Source organism: Capricornis sumatraensis, chromosome 10 (genome assembly GCF_032405125.1).
Source record: "Capricornis sumatraensis isolate serow.1 chromosome 10, serow.2, whole genome shotgun sequence".
Classification (NCBI taxonomy): Eukaryota; Metazoa; Chordata; class Mammalia; order Artiodactyla; family Bovidae; genus Capricornis; species Capricornis sumatraensis.
This window is the reverse complement of record NC_091078.1, coordinates 48,668,881-48,691,115: the sequence shown is the minus strand read 5'-3', so window position 1 is coordinate 48,691,115 and position 22,235 is coordinate 48,668,881. Positions and strand designations below refer to the sequence as shown.

At 42.0% G+C, this 22,235-nt stretch overlaps 1 pseudogene; it reads right to left on the bottom strand.

Annotated features, from left to right (window-relative positions):
- Positions 1–691: 691 nt before the first annotated feature.
- LOC138087752 (small ribosomal subunit protein uS2-like) overlaps positions 692–22,235 on the bottom strand; it is a 66,757-nt pseudogene continuing 45,213 nt past the window's right edge.

Sequence of the window (22,235 nt, the reverse complement as noted above, 5' to 3'; positions counted from 1 at the left end):
CATTTCCATTTCATGTAGTCCCACTTGTTTATTTTTGCTTTTGTTGCCTGTGTTTTGGGTGTTACACCTAAATAAATCATTGCCAAGACCAATGTCAAGGAGATTTTCCCCAATGTTTTCTTCCAAGTGTTTTATAAATTCAGAGCCTACATTTAAGTCTTTTAATCCATTTTGAGTTGACTTTTGTGTACGGTGTGAAATGAAGGTCCAATTTTATTTTTTTACCTGTGGATATTCAGCTTTCCAACACTATTTATTGAAGAGATTATTTTTCATATTGTGTACTCCTGATAATTTTGTTGAAAGTCAGTTGATTGTATCTGCATGGGTATACATCTGGGCTCTTGATTCTGTTTCCATGATCTATGTGTCTGTTTTTGTGACAGTACCATACTGTCTCGATTACTACAGCCCTCTAATACAGTTTGAAATCAGGACATGTGATACTCCAGCATTGTTCTTAATCAAGATTGCTTTAGCTATTTGGAGTATTTTTGTGGTTCTGTATAAATCTTAAAACCATTTTCCTATTTCTGTGAAAAATGCAATTAGAATTTTCAAAGAGGTTGAGTTGAATCTGCAAATCACTCTGGGTAGTATGGACATTTTAACAATATTAATTCTTCCAAACCATGAGTATGTGATAGCTTTTTCTTTCTTTGTGCTTTCTTATTGTGGTTTTTTTTTTCTGTCAACATTTTGCTTTCTTCAGGCACAGAGAGCACTGCATGCCTTCAGACCAATCTGCTACCTCAGACTGAGTACACCTCAGAGCTGGAGCGGTGCATTAACTCTGAAATTCCTCATCGGTCACTGCCTTCTCAGCTGCCGTCTGCTCTTCCCTTTCAATCTCTTCAGGATCTCCGTAGAAGCAGGGATCAGGCATGACCTTCCGTGGGTGCTCATGAGAGATGGTGCCATACATGTGCAGAACTTCCCAGGCGAGCATCCACCACATCAGCCCCACTGAGGGCGCTCCCTTGTTGCTGCACGGGATGGCCATGTCCAGGGAGTGCCGAGGAAAGTCAGAGTTACACAGTAGTAGGTAGGCAGGCTAACATGGAGGTTTCTGTGAGAGGCTGGTGGACAGCCCTGGGATCAGTAAGGCTGGGATCAGAAGTCTTGGCTCCTGGTAGGCTGTCTGAATCTGGTTAGTGAAGGTTCTGGGAGTGAAGCAGCCAGCAAAAGGAGTAGCTCCAGCGGCAGCAGCATCCTGGAGGATATGACACGGCATCAGCTGGACTTTCAGCGGCAAAAATGGCACAAGCTGCCAACAGAAGCTTCCCCCAGGTTCTCTTTGGATTCATGATGGAGAGGCCACCATGCTCCCTTTTATAGATGCACTGTTCCCTTTGGGAGTCAAGGTAGGTGCCACATAAGTGGGTTCCTGCTGCAAGGAATCTGAGGACATCCTGTTCCTTCATTTGCAAGACATCAAGGACTCCTCCCCTTTAAGTTACGAGGGGAATCCAGAATAATTCTGTATGGACCCCTGTCTGGATAGCATGGAAAGGTGGGAATGACTATTACTTTAGCTAATTAATAATGTCTTTTCAGCAGCACATCAAAAGATCATATATCATAATCAAATGGGATTTATCCCTGGGATGCAAGGATGTTTCAACATATACAAATGAATAAATGTTGATACAATACATTAACAAAGTGAAGGATAAAAATCACATAATCGTAATCGGTGCAGAGAAAGTATTTGGCAAAATTGAGCATCATTTTGTAGTAAAAATTCTCAATGAATTAGATAAAAAGGGATTGTACCACAGCTTAATAAAAGAAATGTAATGATAGGCCCACGTGTAACTCACTCGATGGTGAAAAGCTCAAAGCTTTTCCTTTAAGATCATAACTTGATCTCAGGGTGCCTGCTCTCTTTATTTCTATTCACTATGGTAGAGAAAGTTGTAGACAGAACAATTAGGCAAGAAAAATAAATAAAAAGGTATTCATTTCAGAAAGGAAGAATTACAATTGTCTCTTGGCTGTAGAATACATGATCTCATATATAGAAAACCCTGAAGACACCACTAAATATTGGTTAAAACTAATAAACTCAGTCAAGTTGCAGGATGCAAAATCAACATATAGAAATCAGTTGTGTTTCTATACACTGAAAACAAGCTATCTGAAAAAGAAATTAAGAAAGCAATCCCATTTATAGTAATATCAAAAAGAATAAAATATTTAGGAATAAATTTAACCAAGTAGGTGAAAGAGATAGGAGAAAGAAGCAACTCTGCTAACCACACAAACACATCTCTTCTTGTCTTGAATACGTACATGAACCTTGGACTTTGTTGGCAGCAATCTTATGACGAAGAGAAAACAAGCAAGAATATGAAAAGCCCATATAGGGAAGACAGAATGAGAAGACAGAAGGCCACTAATGCTGTCTTTGAAATAAAGGTTCAACCCTAACTCCACATTTTTGTTGTAATAGTAAGTGCGAAGCCTCCATTAGTTTATATTACTGTCACCTGCAGCCAAAAGCATTCCTAACTAACTCACCTGCCTCCATAACACCAAGTCTATAAGGATGCCTCAGGAAAAGCTATGTTCTTCATGCCTTGACCCTCAGGCTACTGTTAACTGTTCAAATTCCTTCCTGGGATTTTTTAAACTGAATCTAGAAAGGAAAATCAGTCCTCTCACATGGCTAAAGTCTTACAAATGTTAAAGCTGGGTCACCAACAGCATTGATTTTTGCACTGAGTCGTGTCTAGAGTCAGAACCGTAACTGTCAATGTGCAAAGAGAGGAAGCATGGAGGTAAGTTCCGGGGGCCCCAGTTCCCTGGTGCCAGCAGCTCCTGAGCCCAGATGCATGGCTGCCCTTCCGACAGTTTGCGGGGCTAACCATTCCTCAAAAGTGAAAGTGAGAGTCATTCAGTCGTATCCAACTTTTGGGGACCCCATGGACTGTAGTCTGCCAGGTTCCTCTGTCCATGGGATTCTCCAGGCAGGAATGCTGAAGTGGGTTTTCATTCCCTTCTCCAGGGAATCTTCCCGACCCCAGGATCAAACCCAGATCTCCTGCACTGCAGGCAGATTCTTTACTGTCTGAGCCACTCTTTAAGTTCCCATAAATCCCTCCTTTGACTAAATTAGTTTTAAGTTAGTCCCAGAATGCAAGCTATGTTCTTTCCAGAAGAACTTTCTCATAAGTTTTCCATTATGCTAATATGAGAAGTAAGTACAAATTTTCCACAGTTTTCCATAAGAAAAAGATAGAGCTCATCTTTTCCCTTAAATCAGCCTGGGAAATGCGATGATTATTTTGCATTCAAATTCTAGCTCTAATCTTAGCAGTGTAGTGACCTAGGGTAAGTTATATAACCTCTCCGGGCCTCATTTTACTTATCTATAAAGTAAGGATGACATGGACTTCCCTAGGGGACCAGTGGCTAAGACTCCATACTCCCAATGCAAGGGACCTGGGTTTGATCCCTGGTTGGGAAATTAGATCCCACGTGCTCCAACCAAGAATTTGCATGTTGCAACTTAAAAAAAAAAAAAAAATCCCGTATACTGCAACTAAGACCCACCCAGTCCTGCCAAATAAATAAATAATGAATATTTTAAAAGTTGTTCATTGAAACAAATAAGGATAATAAACTGTAACTAACTCAGTGTTTCTGAGAATTAAACAAATCAACACCTATAAAAATTTAGAATGATATAAAGGAACAAATGTGAACTAATACTCTTGGGCCTACATCAAAATCCTGAAAATAATGAGATACACGATCCATGAAAAATAATAAGTGACCTTTCAGCTATAGGCCCAACAAATTAATCTTTTAAGAATCTACTGTTTTTGTAGCACTTCACAGTGCTTAAGTAGCTTATAACTGTAATCAGAGGCTTCCCTGGTGGCCCAGATGGTAAAGAATCTGCTTGCAATGTGGGAGACCTGGGTTCAATCCCTGGGTCAGGAAGATCCAACTGTAAACAACCTGTGCTGTGCTATGCTTAGTTGCTCAGTTGTTTCCAACTCTTTGTGATGCCATGGAGCCCACCAGGCTACTCTGTCCATGAGGATTCTCCAGGTAAGAATACTGGAGTGGGTTGCCTTGGCCTCCTCCAGGGTATCTTCCCCAACCCAGGGATCAAACCCAGGTCTCCCACATTGCAGGCAGGTTCTTTACCATCTGAGCCACCAAGGATGCCATGCTGCTGCTGCTACGTTGCTTCAGTCGTGTCCGACTCCATGTGACCCCATAGACGGCAGCCAACCAGGCTCCCTGTCCCTGGGATTCTCCAGCCAAGAACACTGGAGGGGGGTGCCATTGCCTTCTCCAATGCATGCTAAGTTGCTTCAGTCGTGTCTGACTCCGTGTGACCCCACAGACGGCAGCCCACCAGGCTCCCCTGTCCCTGGGATTCTCCAGGCAGGAATACTGGAGTGGGGTGCCATTTCCATAGAGGCAAGTAAATCAAAGATTCAGGAAATTTGTATCATCTGTCCACTAGGGTATAATTAGAACTTGAACCCAAGGTTGTATGAATTACAAGACTCAACTTCTTTCATAATACCATACAGCCACAGAATAAGGAAACATTCAATCTTTTGGCTCTGGGTAGTAAACTAAGATGATTACAGTAGACAAATAAGGCCTAAGATGATATTTTAAAACAAAAATTAAGCCCAGACAAAATGACCCTTGAAGAATCTCTTAACTCATCTATAAATTTCTTGCACTTATTTCCTTGAAAACACAAAAGCCAAGAATTGATTCTTTTAGGTTTCATTTTGCTTTGTGTTTTAAAAATCTTTGAAGGAGGGCATACATGGAACCCCACGGGGCAAAGGGACATTTTTTGTAAGTTCTTCTTCTGCTCAATTGGTATAACTGAATTTGTACCAGAATGACATGTAATATTACTTCATGGCGACCACTGCTTACGACGGCACTGACTTCACTGAAGAGGCTGGCTGCCCACTCAGGATACAATCATTCAGCTTCCCTCCAACCTTCAGGAAGGACGAAACAGCCAGCTCAAGGTCAAAGACAGAACAAAAGAGAAAAGTACAAATGTTCAAATATTTCTGTTTCCGAAAAAGTTAAGTAATTACATATTTGCCTTCTCACCCAATGGACTGCCTTCACACACCTTTATATTTGAATAAATTTTGAGATTCTAGCTAATACTGCCTATAGAACACATAGGTTTTTTAATCCCCACTCTGGCTCAAAATCCCACAAATAGTAACAGGAGAAAAAGATTTAAGGCAAACAAAACCAAAGAAGAGAAGAACAACAATTAAATTTTGAAAGCTGGAGAGGAACAGAAATGAGCAGACCAGAGGAAATGTTTCAGCAGTGAGGAAACCTTCTCCAAGAGGATTGTATCATGAGCTCCCAAGTGACTCAGGATGGGGGACAATGGTTATGAATGAAAGATGTTGGTAGGCAGAGAACAAGGAAATGGCTGAAATCCAAAAAACAACCAGATCACCCAGGCTCCCTCCATCAAATCCTTTATGCTTTCACCTTATCTCATACACCCAAGGGCATTTTCTTAGCAGGAGTAACAAGAGCTCCAGGCCTGCCTACCTCTTGGAGCCCCAAATGTTCACAGAACACAGCTATGCAGTCTTAACCCTACCAAAGTGAAAGTCGGCCAGTCGTGTCCAACTCCTTACGACCCCATAGACTGTAGGCCACCAGGCTCCTCTGTCCATGGGATTTTTCAGGCAAGAATACTGAAGTGGGTTGCCATTCACTTCTCCAGGGGATTTTTCTGACCCAGGGATCAAACCCAGATCTCCAACACTGAGGGCAGATTTTACACCATCTGAGCCACCAGGGAAGTCCAGACGCCATCAAACCTGGGCTTTATCCTCCCATTTAATTGGATCTTTACTTTCTCACTGCAGCATCCCCTGGAAACATTTTATTCTTCACTGCCCTGCACAGCTGGTCTGCAGACACTCATTTCAGTCTTATAGCTGATATAGAATTTCCTGTCTTTTGCTACCTAGCAACTTGGGTGAAACAGAATTTAATATCCTATCACACTTACATAATCAAATATTATAAGGCTAAATACTGGTTCTTAGAAACATCATGACACACCTGTAATAGGGGAAGTGTCTGACTTGGGGTGAAGGAAAGAGCTAAATCCTTATTTTCCAAGGGAGAACATCAATAGATAATGAAAGTGTTACTCACTCAGTCACGTCTGGCTCTTTGTGACCCTATGGATTGTAGCCCTCTAGGCTCCTCTGTCCATGGGATTCTTCAGGCAAGAATATTGGAGTGGGTTGTCATTTCCTTCTCCAGAGGATCTTTCCACCCCAGAGAGCAAACTTGAGTCTCCTGCATTGCAGGAAGATTCTTTATTGTCTAAGCCACCAGGGAAGTCCAAATATATATTTATTTGGCTGCAACAGGTCCTGGGTGCAGTATGTGGGATCTAGTTCCCTGACCAGGGATCAAACTCAGGCTGCCTGCATTGGGAGCTCGGAATCTCAGCCACTGGACCAACAGGAAATCCCTCAATCAATAATACCTGAAACTAAAAAATACATCAAGAGATGGGAGTGTACACCGAAAGATGAATGGATAAAGATGTGGTATACACACACACACACACACATATACACACACACACACAAACACACATACATATACACACACACACAATGGAATACTATTCAGCCATAAAAAGAAAGAATGCCATTTGCAGCAACATAGATGGACCTATGATCATATTAAATGAAGTAAGTTAGAGAAAGACAAATACCATATGATATCACTTACATGTGGAATCTAGAATGTGACACAAACCCATCAGTGCCCAGAAACAGATACACAGGCACAGAGAACAGAGTTGTGGTCGCCAGTGGGGAGGAGAGTGGGGAAGGGAAGGACTGGGAGTTTGGGATTAGCAGATGCAAACTGTTATGCATAGGATGGATAAACAACAAGGTCCTACTCTATAGCACAGGGAACTAAATTCAACATTCTGTGATAAGCCATAACAGAAAAGAATATTTTGACAAGAAGGCACATATATGTATATATGCATGTTTGCATGCATGCTAAGTTGCTTCAGTTCTATCTGAAATAAACACAATGTTGAAAATCAACTCTACTTCAGTGGTATTTTAAAAAAGAAATGGGAGTACAAACTTGATTTTTGGAAATATAGAGGTAAAACAGAAGAAACAGCTCCAAAAGCTGGACGCAGTTGCTCTGGAGTTTGGGAATGGAGTGGAGAGGGCTACTGTTTGCACAATGAGTTCTATACAACTGAGTGACTTTAAAATTACATGTAACCTTGAAAAAATAAAAAATCAGACAAAAATAAAATACATAGGGAGGAATCTGTTCCCTCTCCTAAACTGCTAACTCCATGTTCAGTTTTGCTTTCACTTTACAAGGGTAAGTCACGTCATGATGTCAGAGTTCAGTTCAGTTCAGTTCGGTCACTCAGTCATATCCAACTCTTTGCGACCCCATGAATCGCACCACGCCAGGCCTCCCTGTCCACCACCAACTCCCAGAGTTCACTCAGACTCACGTCCATTGAGTCCGTGATGCCACCCAGCCATCTCATCCTCTGTCGTCCCCTTCTCCTCCTGCCCCCAATCCCGCCCAGCATCAGAGTCTTTTCCAATCAGTCAACTCTTCGCATGAGATGGCCAATGTATTGGAGTTTCAGCTTCAGCATCAGTCCTTCCAATGAACACCCAGGACTGATCTCCATTAGGATGGACTGGTTGGATCTCCTTGCAGTCCAAGGGACTCAAGAGTCTTCTCCAACATCACAGATCAAAAGCATCAATTCTTCGGCGCTCAGTTTTCTTTACAGTCCAACTCTCACATCCATACATGACCACTGGAAAAACCATAGCCTTGACTAGATGGACCTTTGTTGGCAAAGTGATATCTCTGCTTTTCAATATGCTATCTAGGTTAGTCATAACTTTTCTTCCAAGGAATAAGCATTTTTTAATTTCATGGCTGCAGTCACCATCTGCAGCGATTTTGGAGCCCCCCAAAATAAAGTCTGACACTGTTTCCACTGTTTCCCCATCTATTTCCCATGAAGTGATGGGACTGGATGCCATGATCTTAGTTTTCTGAATGTTGAGCTTTAAGCCAACTTTTTCACTCTCCTCTTTCACTTTCATCAAAAGGCTCTTTAGTTCCTCTTCACTTTCTGCCATAAGGGTGGTGTCCTCTGCACATCTGAGGTTATTGATATTTCTCCCAGCAGTCTTGACTCCAGCTTGTGCTTCTTCCAGCCCAGCGTTTTTCATGATGTACTCTGCATAAGTTAAACAAGCATTTCTGCTTTATTGACTATGCCAAAGCCTTTGACTGTGTGGATCACAATAAACTGTGGAAAATTCTGAAAGAGATGGGAATACCAGACCACCTGACCTGCCTCTTGAGAAACCTATATGCAAGTCACGAAGCAACAGTTAGAACTGGACATGGAAAAACAGACTGCTTCCAAATAGGAAAAGGAGTACGTCAAGGCTGTTTATTGTCACCCTGCTTATTTAACTTATATGCAGAGATGTCAGAGTGGTTAACCACAAATGCACATTTTAAACAAGTTTGAGAAATCCACACAGAAACATTATAAACTAGGAGATGACACGTCAGTCCATAAAGTCTTTCCCAAATGGATTCTTTCACACAGTGAGATCCTCTAATAGATCTAAACCGATTCAACCAATTCGTGGTTTATACACTGCTTTATAGTGATATATTCATCGAAGGTAGAAAAGGAGGTGTTCGAACTGCAGCTCCCACACTATCACACTGGAGAGGATGAAATTATGTGAGATAACCACCTTAAGAAACTTGAAACAGTCACTGCTTATACTTCAATCAATATACACTTTTCAGTATTTTTTTGAATGAGGCGATCAATCCATTATGACACCCCTTAAAGCTTATGAGTTAAAATGAGTACTTTGTGAATGGTTTCTCACCTTTAGAGCAGTTCTGAAACACAGATTCACAAGCATTATCAGAAGTGTGATCAAACTCCCTGAGGACTATGGCAAATAAAGGGCTTTAGTGAAGCTGACTGTTGAAACCTGTGTTCACTGTCAACATTCAGCTATTTCCCCCACGTCCACAGAGAATGTCCTCAGATCACGCCTTGTTTGATCACTTCCACCGCCCGGGATGTGCTGGAGTTGTTCCAAACACTCAGATTTGTTTTTCATTACATCACAGTGGTTTTGGCTTCCTGTGTTTAACTGTTTAATGCATCATAGGTTTCAAATGATATTTTTTTTCATCACAAAAGAACACGTGTCTACAAGTTCACTGCATGCACCCACAAGATTTCCCATGTACATCTTCATAGATTTATGGAGATGCCTGGAACTACTGAAATCTCTGGGTATATGTCAACCATGGACACCAAATTTCTACTATGAACTCAGCTTAAAATTCAGAACTGCACACAGACTAGTTTACAGAAAGTTCTAAATCCTGTCATCCAATTTTATTCTTTTTATACTTCTAAGAAGGTAAATCATGTAATATTTAAATCTAGTTTTCATAAAATTATATCCAGCCTCAGATAGTGATTGAAATAGAAATTACCATTTTTAAATTTAACTGTAATTAACCTTTTTCAGATAGTGCCAGTATGGATTAGCATGACAGCACATTCATTGTCATGTACCAATGGCTCTATTCAGATACCCTGTGTGTGTGCTCAGTCGGTCAGTCGTGTCCAACTCTGTGACCCCATGGAACATGGCCCACCAGGCTCTTCTGTACATGGAATTTTTCAGACAAGAATACTACAGTGGGTTGCCATTTCCTACCCTAGGGGAATCTCCCCAACCCCAGGGATCAAACTCACATCTCTTACATCTCTTGCATTGGAAGGTGGATTTTTAACCACTGTGCCACCTGGAAAGCCCCCATTCAGATATATTACAATTTTATCTCCTTATCAGTGAATTCTAAACACTAACAACAGAAATAGTTTTCTAAGGCTTTTGCATTATCCCATACATGTTTGAGACTGTACAAGAAACATACTATTTTTTTTCCTTATATCTTTATCCATGTGTACTGCACTGTCCCACACATACATATAGGCTTATAAAATCACTCTCCTAATCAGTGATGAAAATTAATAAAATCAATTAATACAACACTGTGAATCAATTACACTTCAATAAAAAATAAATGAATAACAACAAAAAAAGAAAAGGAGCAAAATCAAATCAAATCAACAATGAATGATACATCATCATCATCAACAACACTGAACCCAGGCACTGGTCCCACGTTTCCAGCATAAACCTGAAGCCACGTGTGTCAGTCGTGTCTGACTCTGTGCAAGCCCATGGACTGTAGCCCTCCAGGCTCCTCTGTCCATGGAATTCTCTAGGCAAGAATACTGCAGTGGGTTGCCATTCCCTTCTCCAGAGGAACGTCCCAATCCAGGGATTGAATCCTGGTCTCCTGCCTCACAGGCAGATTCTTTACCGTTTGAGCTACAGGTAAGTCCCAGTACCATAAATGATCTTCTTGGAGCTAAAAGAAGATAGCAACATTGGTCATGAACTTAGCTTCCGAGGAAGGGGTGCAGTGTAACCAGAATTTGAGGAAGTGCTAAAATGTGTCACCAGCATCTCTCAAGTATAAGGCTCTAGTGAGAAAGTGAGTAAGGAAGTCCCAAGAAAGATAGGAAACCCCACTTGGAATCAAGTCATCCCTCCTTCCATCCACAGCATTCGGGCCATAGATCCTTAATCAGGAAACACACTCCAGGTGCCATCAATGAACCTGGGGACAATGAGCTTCGCGAACAGCCAGCGGGGCAAGGATGCAGTGCGTGGTCCCTCTTCCATAAGTCCCAAGCCTAGAGCATCGCTGCACCTCCCTTCTCACACACAGGAGGCCTATACCCTCCAAATGAGGAGAAGCCTTGGAAATCCAAAGCGCAAGGAAGGCAAGGATGACTCATGAACAGGATCCCTCAGGTGCATAAATCAAGTGATAGAAATGATATGATAACACAAACAGATGCCCCAAAGGCACCTGATAAAATTCAGCAGTCATTCTCAATTAAAAGACTTTTCAAATTGTAATAGTTGCTACTTCTTAATACTGAGAGTTTAAAGAAACCTGATTGAAAGGAAGATTGGGAAAAAAAGAAAGATGAAGGTTAGAAGTGTTAGGCAATTCAGAATAAGAAAATGAAGTAAGTGGCAAACATGTTTTGGAGGTTGTTGGCAACACATATCAAAAGGCCTTTAACTAAGCATTTCCATGTCTAAGATTTTATCCTCTGAGATAAGCCACCAGGGGTGTGCACATACATCTAAGGGCCTATCAAAATGGTAGATGAGACAGGTGTAAACACAGAACAAAAGCAACTGTAAAGGAATGTATGTGTGTGTGCCAGCTATGTGTTAACAGTAAGCAGCCATTAAAAATGCCACCCAATGCAAAAGAAATTGACTGCAAAGGGGCAGAGTATATTTCAATGATGGAAAAGTTCTACATCTTGATTGTGGTGGTAGTTATACAATTGTGTACATTAAACACACTGATAAGCTATACATTCTTAAATGAGTGAATTTCATTGTATATAAATTATGACTTTATAAAGCCGATTTTTCAAAAGGACTCTAGGTATAGATAGGGCTTCCCATTAGAGTGACAAGTGGAAAGTTGCATGGAAAATTTTGTAGATGCAGGTAAAGGTGAAGAATTGGAGTAATTAATGAAATCAACCTACTGTATTAGGTTTGATTATAATAGAACCTACCCACTGCTGGAGCTTTAAAAATTGCCATTAATAAATAATCTGTTGCTTCAAAATAAATGTCACCCAAACTACATAAGGATATGAATTAATGATTACTATACTTTAAGTAAAATAAACTGAATAATACTATGCTCTTTATTCTGGTTAAAAAAAAAAATCCATCTATGCACAGACATGCATAAAACAATGTGCCTAACTTTTCACTTTCATGCCTTGGAGAAGGAAATGGCAACCCACTCCAATGTTCTTGCCTGGAGAATCCCAGGGACGGGGGAGCCTGGTGGGCTGCCGTCTATGGGGTCGCACAGAGTCAGACATGACTGAAGTGACTTGGCAGCAGTGGCAGCAGTATAAAATTATAAGTAATTTCCAACCTTTATATTACATATGTATTGTCCAATATTTATCTAGAATAAACACATATTCCTCCTAAATTTTAAAGAAATAATAAATTTGAAGTGTTTTGGAAGTGTCCCAGTAGGGGATCTGTCCCAAGCTCAAGAGGCATGCTAGAATCTGGTCAAGTGTCAATGAAAAGGCTTCCTCCAAGTGACACAACTGATACAGGGGCAAAAATCAGATTGTATTGAGGACCAAGTGCTTGGAAATTCTTGGTAAACCAGGAGAGAATCATTGGAAAACACACAAATACAGAATAACAGCTAGATCATGTTGCCAGCAAAGAAAGACTGTTACGGTATCTATCAAAAAGGGAGTGGGAAGCAACCTGAAAGTACACCACCAGATAAATGGATAAAGATGTGGTACATATATACAATGGAATATTACCCAGACATAAACAAAGAATGAAACAATGCCATTTGCAGCAACATGGATGCAGCCAGAGATGATCAGACCACGCGAAGTAAGTGAGGCAGAAAGACAAGCATCACATATCATGTATATGTGGAATCTAACAAAATAATGCAAGTGAGCTTATTTAGACAAAGGAAACAGACTCACAGAAACAAATTTATGGCTACCAAAGGGGAAAGTGGAAGGAGGGATAAATTAGTGAGTTGGGATTAATGTATACACACCACTAGAGATAATCAGCAAGAAAGAAGTACGTCAAGGCTGTATACTGTCATCCTCTATATACGTCAAGGCTGTATATTGCCCCATATATTTAACTTATATGCAGAGTATATCATGAAAAATGCTGAGCTGGATGAAGCACAAGCTGGAATCTAGACTGCTGGGAGAAATATCAGTAACCTCAGATATGTAGATGACACCACCCTAATGGGAGAAAGTGAAGAAGAACTAAAGAGCCTCTTGATGAAAGTGAAAGAGGAATGTGAAAAAGTTGACTTAAAGCTCAACATTCAGAAAACTAAGATCATGGCATCCGGTCCCATCACCTCATGGCAAATAGATGGGGAAACAATGGAAACAGTGACACACTTTATTTTGGGCTCCAAAATCCCTGCAGATGGTGACTGCAGCCATGAAATTAAAAGATGCTTGCCTCTTGAAAGAAAAGTTATGACCAACCAAGATAGCATATTAAAAATCAGAGACATTGCTTGGTTAACAAAGCTCCATCTAATCAAGGCTATGGTTTTTCCAGTAGTCATGTATGGATGTGAAATTGGACTATAAAGAAAGCTGAGCACCAAAGAATTGATGCTTTTGAACCGTGGTGTTGAAGAAGACTCTAGAGAGTCCCTTGGACAGCAAGGAGATCCAACCAGTCCATCATAAAGTAAATCAGACCTGAATATTCATTGGAAGGACTGATGCTGAAGCCGAAACTCTAATACAAAGGACTCATTTGAAAAGACCCTGGGATGCTAGGAAAGACTGAAGGCAGGAGAAGGAGGAGACGACAGAGGATGAGATGGTTGGATGGCATCACCAACTCAATGGACATGAGTTTTTGCAAGCTCCAAGAGTTGCTGATGGACAGGGAAGCCTGGCATGCTGCAGTCCATGGGGTCGCAAAGAGACAGACACAACTGAGCAACTGAACTGAACTGAACTGCAGCATACAGAGAACACTGTACTCTGTAACAGCCTATTCATTTTTAAATGGGTGACTTTTATTGTATATAAATGATAACTCTATAAAGCTGATTTTTCAAAAGAAGTCTAGGTATAGATAGGGTGACAAGTAGAAAGTTGCATGGAAGATTGTGTAGATGCAGGCAAAGGTGAAGAATTGGAATAATTAATGAAATCAACCTACTGCATTAGGTTTGATTATAATAGAACCTACCCATTGCTAGAGCTTAGAAAATTAACATTAATAAAGATCTGTTGTTTCAAAATAAGTGTTACCCAAACTACCTAAGGATATGAATTAATGATTACTATATTTTTAGTAAAATAAGCTGAATAACACTATGCTGTTTATTCTGGTAAAAAAAAAACCCACATCCATCTATGCACAAATATGCATAAAACGAGCTTAAATTTTTAACAGGCAGAAGTTTTAATGGGCAAAAGAATCTGAAAAAAAACAGATGTATCTATACATATAACTGACTCACTTGGTGTATATCTGAGACTAACACAACACTGTACATCAGTTATACTCTAATAAAAAATTAAATGTAAAGAAAGAGGGTGTGATGGTCATCCCAGATTCAACAGTTTCCAAAAACCAGAAGGAAGGATGGCTTGGCAGACCATCCCACACCTTATCCTATTGACCAGGGCCACCTCACTGGTCCAAACACGCTCAGCACAGACAAGATGGTGAAGGGCAAGGCCCCAAGAGGCAGGCACCAGATGCAGGGCAGTGGTGGTGTCTTCTGCACTCACACATCCGGCTGCAGGCCTTGGCAGAACTACAGCTAGAAACCTAGTGGTAGGGGCCCGAACAAGGGCATGTCCAAATGATCCTTGATCACCTTCAGAAAGCAAAGCATGGCCATCCACGGTAAAGTTCAACACTCACACATCATGAGCCAGAATCCTACAGATTATAAGCCTTACCTATTGGGAGAAAAAAAAGATGCTTCCAGTGGGCATGCCTCTCTGTGTACAGAGAACAAGGCACTCCAGGCAGAGGAGACACGTAAGAAAGTGCGTTCTTAGAGGCTAGACAGTGCAGTGTGAGAAAAAATTAAGAGAGAGGTTTAAATAAAAGGTGCAAACTGCTCCCAAAGGCCTCTTGTCCAGAAGACAGACTGGATTGTTCAGAAAGGCTCCTAGGAATTTTATGAAGATCTAAAGGGTAAGACATTTACTGACTCAGCAAAAAATATATGTGTACTTTAAAACTTCCTAGTCCCCAGTTCATCTCTTGTTCATGAGTTCTAAGAGTAGCGTTCCAAGAATAGAGGTGAAACTCTTGAGATCAAAAAACTGGGGCCAAAAGTCTAACATGATTTCAAACAAGTGAGTTATATTTTTTAGTTTATAAAAAGGAAGTGATCGTTTTTTTTTTGCATGCTGATGTACAGTTATCAGCTTCACAGGTGGCCCAGTGGTAAAAAATCTGCCTGTCAAGCAGGAGACGCGGGTTTGACGCCTGGGTTGGAAAGGTCCCCTGGAGGAGGACAGGGCAACCCTCTCCAGTATTCTTGCCTGGAGAATCGCATGGACAGAGGAGCCTCACCAACCACAGTTCATGGGGTTGCAAGAAGACACAACCGGGTGACAGAGTACACAGGCATGCGTCTCAAAAGCAAGTTTCAGCTTGCATGAGTAAGTTAACCTTTTTCTACATATTCCTCCCTCCATTCAATGCTGAAGTCCTCATATATTTACATTGCCCATCAGAGCGCTTTCTTTTGCAATGATCTAGGACAGACATAGAGGAAAACAACAGAATGGGAAAGACTAGAGATCTCTTCAAGACAATTAGAGACACCAAGGGAACATTTCATGCAAAGGTGGGCTGGATAAAGGACAGAAATGGTATGGACCTAACAGGAGCACAAGATATTAAGAAGAGGTGGCAAGAATACACAGAAGAACTGTACAAAAAAGATCTTCACAACCCAGATAATCATGATGGTGTGATCACTCACCTGGAGCCAGACATCCTGGAATGTGAAATCAAGTGGGCCTTAGGAAGCATCACTACGAACAAAGCTAGTGGAGGTGATGGAATTCCAGTTGAGCTGTTTCAAATCCTGAAAGATGATGCTGTGAAAGTGCTGCAGTCAATATGCCAGCAAATTTGGAAAACTCAGCAGTGGCCACAGGACTAGAAAAGATCACTTTTCATTTCAATCCCAAAGAAAGGCAATGCCAAAGAATGCTCAAACTACCACACAACTGCACTCATCTCACACGCTAGTAAAGGAATGCTCAAAATTCTCTAACCCAGGCTTCAGCAGTACATGAACCATGAACTTCCAGATGTTCAAGCTTGTTTTAGTTAAGGCAGAGGAACCAGAGATCAAATTGCCAACATCTGCTGGATCATGGAAAAAGCAAGAGAGTTCCAGAAAAACATCTATTTCTGCTTTGACTATGCCAAAGCCTTTGACTGTGTGGATCACAATAAACTGGAAAATTCTGAAAGAGATGGGAATACCAGACCACCTGACTGCCTCTTGAGAAACCTATATGCACGTCAGGAAGCAACAGTTAGAACTGGACATGGAACAAAAGAGCGGTTCCAAATAGGAAAAGGAGTACATCAAGGCTGTATATTGTCACCCTGCTTATTTAACTTATATGCAGAGTATATCATGAGAAATGTTGGGCTGGAAGAAGCACAAGCTGGAATCAAGATTGCCGGGAGAAATATCAATAACCTCAGATATGCAGATGACACCACCCTTATGGCAGAAAGTGAAGAGGAACTAAAGAGCTTCTTGATGAAAGTGAAAGAAGAGAGCAAAAAAGTTGGCTTAAAGCTCAACATTCAGAAAACTAAGCTCATGGCATCTGGTCCCATCACTTCATGGGAAATAGATAAGAAAACAGTGGAAACTGTCAGACTTTATTTTTGGGGGCTCCAAAATCACTGCAGATGGTGATTGCAGCCATGAAATTAAAAGACGCTTATTCCTTGGAAGGACAGTTATGACTAACCTAGACAGCATATTGAAAAGCAGAGATATCACTTTGCCAACAAAGGTCCATCTAGTCAAGGCTATGGTTTTTCCAGTGGTTGTGAGATGTTCTAGTGTTATGGATGTGAGAGTTGGACTGTGAAGAAGGCTGAGAGCTGAAGAATTGACGCTTTTGAACTGTGGTGTTGGAAAAGACTCTTGAGAGTCCCTTGGACTGCAAGGAGATACAACCAGTCCATCCTAATGGAGATCAGTCCTGGGTGTTCATTGGAAGGACTGATGCTAAAGCTGAAACTCCAATACTTTGGCCATCTCATGGGAAGAGTTGACTCATTGGAGAAGACTCTGATGCTGGGAGGGATTGGAGACAGGAGGAAAAGGGGATGACAGAGGATGAGATGGCTGGATGGCATTACTGACTCGATGGACATGAGTGTGAGTGAACTCCGGGAGTTGGTGATGGACAGGGAGGCCTGGTGTGCTGCGATTCAAGGGGTCACAAAGAGTCGGACACGACTGAGCGACTGAACTGAGCTGAACTGAACTGAACTGAGCAGGACAGACAGGCTTCTCCACCCTGGCACTGTGGCATTTGGGCTCACTAACTCATTGTTGTGGGCAATGTTCCTGTCCATCATATGACGTTTACTAGCATCCCAGGCCCTACCTTCTACATTCCACCAGCAGCCTCCCGTCCTGCGGCTATGGCCACCAGAAATGTGTAAGGACGAGGGCAAACCACCCCACCCACATTTGAGAACCACACACTTTGCAGCATTTTGACCACACATGGATATTTCAAAGTCTGGATATTATAGACTGTCACTGGGGACTTCATAAACCTCAGTGAACTTGCTTAGAATTGAATTTAAAGAGAATAACGACATGCTTTTTAGTTGTCTGCTGTGATTTAACCTAATTTGAGGAAAATGTAAAATTTACCAGAGGGTGTGTTGAAGGGTAAGTCTTTTATCATAAAAATAAGACCACCTCATAAATTTTACAGAAAGTTTCAGTCATTCCTTTGTGTTTCCACAGCTGGCAAGAAAAATAGGACTAGGCTAGAAGGCAGAAGTATAAAATCCTGTTACCAACACAAACCACTGCATAATTAGTAGATGTAGGTTATGTTAGAATGAGCGTACCTATATATCATCAATGGATTCTCCATTATAAGCACATAAGAGTGCTCTGTTTGGTGAAAACAGCCACTAAGTGTGAATAAAAGGGTTACTGCCCCAAAATTATTCCATGGAAATATATTTAAATCTTGATTCTCTTGCTCTAATCTCTATCCATCTCTCTTTTATTTTTTTTAGATAATTTTTTCAGCTCTAATATACACTTTAGACCCTAAGCACCTTCTGAGACTTTTGCCTTCAGACCTTTACATCATTCCAGGGCATCTTTCAAGATGCTAAAAAATTGTATTCCTTCACAAATCATGTTCCCTTGATTTTTATATGCTAAACATCTAATCCTCACCTATCAAAACTTTTCAGTTTAAATTATTATAATATTCATCATCAGTTATTATTAATTACTATTGATTCAGAGAAACGTTGGAGAAGGCAATGGCAACCCACTCCAGTACTCTTGCCTGGAAAATCCAATGGACGGAGGAGCCTGGTAGGCTGCAGTCCATGAGGTTGCTAAGAGTTGGACACAACTGAGCAACTTCACTTTCACTTTTCACTTTCATGCACTGGAGAAGGAAATGGCAACCCACTCCAGTGTTCTTGCCTAGAGAATCCCAGGAACGGGGGAGCCTGGTGGGCTGCCGTCTATGGGGTCGCATAGAGTTGGACACGACTGAAGCGACTTAGCAGCAGCAGCAGCAGCAGCAGAGAAACTTTTAGCTATTTGGGTTACTTGTCAAATTTTTTTCTCTCCCTCTTTCTAAAGCCTGAATTTTTATTTTCCACCCTGTACTCTTCTTTTTTTTAAGTTTATTTGACTTTTTCAAATTTATTATCTTTTCATTTATTTTAAAAATTTATTGGAGGGTTTATTTTTTTATAAATTAACTAATAAAGTAATAAATGTAATTTATTTTAACCGGAGGATAATTACTTTACACTATTGTGATGGCCTCTGCCATACATCACCATGAACCCGCCACAGGCATACTTGCGTCCTCCCCTCCTGAAACCACCTCCCACCGCCCTCCCAACTCCCTCACTGCAGGTGGCCACAGAGCGCGGCTTATCTTTTAAAGGAAGCATAACTGATTGACAATCTTGTGTCCGTTTCGGCTGCACAACAATGCAAATCAGCTGTACGTATGCATATATGCCCTCCCTTGGGAGGAGTCCCCTCTCACTGCCCCTATCCCACCCCTCGAGGTCATCGCAGAGCACTCAGCTGAGCCCCCGTGCTGGCAGCCACCTCCCCCTAGCTTCTAGTTTACACACGGGCGTTTGTATGTGAGTGCTACTCTCCCAACTCACCCCCCACCCCCATATCCACAAACCTGTTCTCTGTGTCTGCGTCTCTATTCCTGCTCTGCAAGGGAATTTCGTCACACCCTGTGCTCCTCTTTTTCCACACGTTCCTCTCTCAGAAAACTTAGACATACTCGCAAGTAAAAGCACTCCTCAAGCAAACATTTTTTATGGAGTCCATCCTGAGAGCACAGCCCCATACCAGGTGCTGTGATGCAGGAGGTGAGCAGATACGGAGGTTCTGCCCTAAAGCCTGGAACGTAGGTTCATTCAAAATGTTAAGATGCTGGAAATAAGCACAGGGGTACCTTAGTGGAGCCATCCCCATGCTCCACACAGAGCCTCTCCTCTGAGCAGGAGCGTCCAGACAGCTCGACCCTAGGCAGGGTGTGTGGGCTCCTGGTCCAGACCTTGGCTCCATCATTGACTATGGAGCACGTTGGGTGTGTTACCACATGTCTCTTAGACTAAGCCTTATTAAACAGCCGGTTTATGGCTACTCTGACCTACAGCAATCATTACAGCAACCTCACATTTAATAAATAATGGGGACATGGTCATATCAACATTTCCAGGATCACTGGAAGGTTCAAATGAATTAATGAAAGTCAAACACTTAAATCATGCAATACAAATTTATTATCATCATGAACATTTTCTGATACTCATGTCCCTCCATGAATTTGAACTTCCTATGGAGAGGCCTCTTTCTCAGTCACTTCTGAGTTTACCCATTTCTCTAACTCCTGGAACAGTTCTGGGTGCCTAGTAAATAATTCATACATGTGTGTAGATGAATGAACAAACGAAGTGTAGCTGCAGAGTGAGCCTGAAGGTTGGAAGGATTTGCACAAAGCAGATGGCCCATGAAATCAGCAAGACTCAAATGTGTAGAAAGGACCAGGGATGAGCATGTTAAATGATGTGAGGGAGGGACTTGTACAAAGAATGGGAAGAATTCCATGCAGACCAGCCAGGGCCCCAGCCCTACAGGATGACCTGTGAGTGGGGAAAAAAGGCTCCTCTCTGGGCCTCTGTAGACAACAGCCTTCCCTTGCTTAGGATCAAGAGCCTTGGGCAGTTCACACCCTACACAGCCATCCAGAGTGGCCCTGAGGTGGATCCCTGAGAGGCAGAAGAGGATTTCATCTTCCCAGCAGGGAAGACTCAGGACCTGAGTCTCCCTGGTAAATTGCCTGCTGCCATCAGCAAATACTCTCCTCAAGGTTCCAGGCTTCCTCTCTGCCTCCAGACCCCAGCTAACAGAGCAGTCAGTACCCCAGAGGGTTTGAATCTCAACTGTGCTGCTTATGTGACCTGGAGTAAGTGAAACCTAACCTCTCTGTGCTTTGGTTCCTTCACCTGGAAAAATGGAATGCTGACACACACCACACTGCTGCCACAAGGAGCAGGCTGAGATACAGGCTGTGAGACCCTCAGCCCAGGCCAGGCCCCGCAACACCCAGGGAGGGGCTTTGAGTACCACAGACACGGCTAGACGATGTTCCCTGCATTTCCGATATGAGGCATTTGGAAAGCTAGCTGTTTGAAATGAAAATAGCTCTTTATGCTCCTTGGAGATGGAGAATTGTACATTCTCACACTTTAAATGACCTGTTTTATCAAGTACAGGAAGTTGGTGTTACATTTTTAGCTAATAGACACTAATATTAGAACATTTTTGAGGAGCAGAAACTAGGAGAAAGCATTTCAATCTTTTGTATGTTCACAATGGCACAGCCTCTTATCCTTGAGAAGGATTCCAGAAGATGGTTAGGATTCCTTTGCTCAACTTACAAATGGAGCAACTGAGGCTCAGAAAGACAGAGAGGCTGGCTGCAGGGCACGCAGAAATAGTAGTAGACCCGACTGAAGCAAGTCAGGTATTGAGGAATCTGGAGCTCATATAGTAAGTGACAACCAAGAACAAGAATTCAATGTTTCGAACACAGAAGGAGGTATAGTATGTTGGAAGGACAGGACTCTTGCATGTGAGCAGATTTGAAGCTTTAACTTTATTCCCTGTAAGACTGCTCCTCCTTTGGCTGGGATTAGATGTGACCTACTGCATTCAAGGGCTTTCCACGTGGTACAGTGGTAAAGGATGCTCCTGCCAAAGCAGGAGATGCAAGAGACGCAAGTTCGATTCCTGAGTAAGGAAGATTCTCTGGAAATGGCAACCCATTCCAGGATTCTTGCCTGGAAAATTCAATGGACAGAGGAGCGTGGTGGGCTATAGTCCATGGAATCACAAAAGAGTGGGACATGACTGAGTGAGCACAGCACACAGCATTCAAATACCATGTTATGAAGTGTGTGTGGCCTGTGCTCCATGCTTACAGACCGTAATTCCGGAAATATCCACCCACCATCATGCTCCCCAGTCTCCCAACACCAGGAGCCCTGATGGTCAGTTTTATTTGTCAACTTGTCTGCACTGCCGTACTCAGTCACTGAATCAAACTGTACTTTATTTTGGTGTTGCTGGGGAGGTATTAAGTAGATGTGGTGAGCTTAGAGGGTATCACCCTTGATGTGTGTGTGTTAGTCACCCAGTCGTGTCCAACTTTTTGCGACCCTGTGAACTATAGCCCACCAGCTTCCTTTGTCCAAGGAATTCTCCAGGCAAGAATGCTGGAGTGGGTTGCCATTCCCTTCTCCAGAGGATCTTCCCAACCCAGGGATCGAACTTGGGTCTCCTGCATTGTAGGTGGATTCTTTACCGTCTGACCCACCAGGGAAGCCCCATGATGCAGATGGACCTCATCCAATCAGTTGAAGGACTTAGGAGCAGAAATGGGGACTCTCTAGACATCAATTCTGCCTCAAAACTGTAACACAGAAATCCTGCCTGAATTTGCAACCTGCAGGCCTGCTCTATGGATTTCACACTTACCAGCCCCACAACTGCATGACCCAATTCCTTAAAATAAATCATATATCTGTGTATTTATACATGTGTGTGTATATAATCTTTCCCATATGCACAAATGTATGTACTTATAAATGTTACATAAATATTCAGTGTAA